This window comes from Miscanthus floridulus, chromosome 8 (genome assembly GCF_019320115.1).
Source record: "Miscanthus floridulus cultivar M001 chromosome 8, ASM1932011v1, whole genome shotgun sequence".
Lineage (NCBI taxonomy): Eukaryota > Viridiplantae > Streptophyta > Magnoliopsida > Poales > Poaceae > Miscanthus > Miscanthus floridulus.
The window spans coordinates 195,135,098-195,137,898 of record NC_089587.1 but is presented as its reverse complement, the minus strand read 5'-3'; the positions used below and the strand labels follow the sequence as shown (position 1 = coordinate 195,137,898).

General features: G+C 50.2%; 1 pseudogene; it reads left to right on the top strand.

The window, feature by feature from the left end:
* The first annotated feature begins 1,084 nt into the window (after nucleotides 1-1,084).
* On the top strand, nucleotides 1,085-2,521 carry LOC136474446 (uncharacterized; annotated as a pseudogene).
* Nucleotides 2,522-2,801: the final 280 nt, after the last annotated feature.

Genomic DNA, 2,801 nt, shown 5'->3' with positions numbered 1-2,801 from the left:
TAGAATGATCTCGAAAGAGAAAAAAAAATCCTTGCTAAGATAATTTTTTTATGATTATTGGAAAACAATGTTGTCCTAAATAAAGACAGCTTGATTAAGAGGAAATGGATTTTGGTAGTCCAAAGTATTACTCCTGTGATTTCCTGTTGCAAAAGTGGTGTGGTTAGTGGTTGATAATTTCCTATTGCAGAAGTGGTGTGGTTAGTGGTTGATAAGGGCAAGGCTATTGGAGTTACTGATATCCCAGTGAACCTTGCACAATGTTGGTCTTGGAGAAGAAAATGACTACCAAATGGTCAGAAAATGCCATATTTTTAAAATTGCTACAGATGTTGTGTTATTTGGAAAATCAAGAGCAAGGCATGCTTCGAAAACATAAGAACACAGCGAAAATTATTTGTATGCCTGCGCATTGATGAATACTGTACATTGTCTCTACTCTGTGGATAATTTGTACCCAAATACAGATAGTATAAGCATTAAAGTTATGATATATTTATGAATAAATATTTCTCTGCTTGTAACGGGAGAAACAATCTCTCATCAGAGTTATATTTTAATTTGACTATGTTTAATAAGACATTTTCATGTTATTGCCAACACTAAATTTCATCATGAACATTTGATAGCTTTTCTTTCGTTACACATACAAGCATGCTTGCTAGTATAAATAATCAAAATAGAGTTATTTTTGTTAAAAAATAAATTTTGCAACGTTTATATAGTAAAAAAAATGAAAAAAAAACATCGCATCCGACCAAATTCGGCGAAGCTGCACGTGTGAAAACAAAATCTGTGAAACCCTAGTTGCTGACCGAAACTCATCCCGTTCTCGTGCCCTTAAATCCGGCTTGATCCGCTTCTTTTTTCATCCTAAACAGTGTTTTCCTCTCACAAATTCTTTCAGATTCATCCAGATTCCTCTAAAATTCCTCAAAGCGAACGGCCTGACTCATGTGGGCCAAATTCTTTCTTGCCAAAGAAGCATAGTCCAGGCGGGCAGGGAAGTCCGAGAAGGCGCAGGAATCCCCCACTCCACACCAACCTCTTCCAAAGCCAAGCCGAGCGCGCCGTCCCGGAACCCACGATCCCTCTCCTCCGTGTCATCTTTTACCGCAACCTCATCCTATCCGTTTCACGCTCATCCCCTTCTTCTTCTTCTTATAACTCCATTCCCCGTTCCGCCGTTCGTCCCCTCCCCATCCCCATTCCCCAGCCCACGACCTCCGCCACCGGCCACCGCCTGCCTCAGATTCCCCGCCCCGCCCCGCCCGTCCGTTACCCCCCAGCGCGACTCGGCCGCGGCCATGACTCCCTCCTCCGCTCTCGCCCTCGCGCACCACGCCACGGCGTCCCCTGCTGCCGGCCTCCACGCCGCGGCCCTCTTCCAGGTCCAGCTCGCTGAGCCTGGTGGGCCCGGGGGCCGCCGGGCTCGGCCCGCGCCGGCTCGTCGCGGCGGCGCCCCCGCGGGCGTTCTTCTCCTCGTCCCCGTACCAGCCGCCGCCCCAGCAGCCGGAAGGGTTCTCGCCGCACCGGGAGTACGGCCTGGTCCCCATGGTCATCGAGACCACCTCCCGGGGGGAGCGCGCCTACGACATCTTCTCGCGCCTGCTCAAGGAGCGCATCGTCTGCATCCACGGGCCCATCGCCGACGACACGGCCTCGCTCGTCGTCGCGCAGCTGCTCTTCCTCGAGTCCGAGAACCCGCTCAAGCCCGTCCACCTCTACATCAACTCCCCCGGGGGCGTCGTCACCGCGGGGCTCGCCATCTACGACACCATGCAGTACATCCGCTGCCCCGTCACCACGCTCTGCATCGGCCAGGCCGCCTCCATGGGCTCGCTCCTCCTCGCGGCGGGGGCGCCCGGTGAGAGGCGCGCGCTGCCCAACGCCAGGGTCATGATCCACCAGCCCTCGGGCGGCGCGCAGGGCCAGGCCACCGACATCGCCATCCAGGCCAAGGAGATCCTCAAGATGCGCGACCGCCTCAACAAGATCTACCAGAAGCACACGCGCCAGCACATCGATAAGATCGAACAGTGCATGGAGAGGGACCTCTTCATGGACCCCGAGGAGGCGCGCGACTGGGGCCTCATCGACGAGGTCATCGAGAACCGACCTGCCTCGTTCATGCCCGACGGAATCGGTGGAGGCCTCGATGTGCCCAGCCTCGGTGGCCTTGGCGGCGGGCGAGGAAGGGACGTCGAGGAGCCTTCGGCGGTGTGAGGATTGGCCTCAAAGGTGAAATCCCTTTCGCATCTGGTGGCCGTGTTGTTTGTTGTTAGATCTAAAGGTTCAATCCTTACTATACAAGGTTAACCTTGTTATTATGGTTACGGAGGCATCCGGCTCCCCATTCTCCATGTTGCTTCAATTGCCTGAATTGAGCTATTGGCGATATAATTATTGCATCTCCAAGGAAATTCTGTTCTGTTTATACTGATAAATTGACAAAGTATTGTGTATGTTGTACTATATTAGTATCAATTCCATGCCAGGGCATTGAAACTTTTCTCTCTTTTGTTTCTTTCTCACAGTAATTGCTATTGCCTTTTTGTTTCTATCAGGGATTAGTTCTTAATATGTTTTTAGTTTCATGTCGGTGTTCTTCGAATAGCCTTGTTGCTGACCTAAGTATCATCTATATGTTAAATATGCAAGGACATTATTTTGATCCGCCATATAATGCATTTCAAGTTCATAGAGTTATCTGAGACACAGGCCTTAGAACAAGTGTACTTTTGCGCAATTGATTGCTTGCTTGGATTTTTATTTACAATTCTGTGGGTTGGTTAAATTCC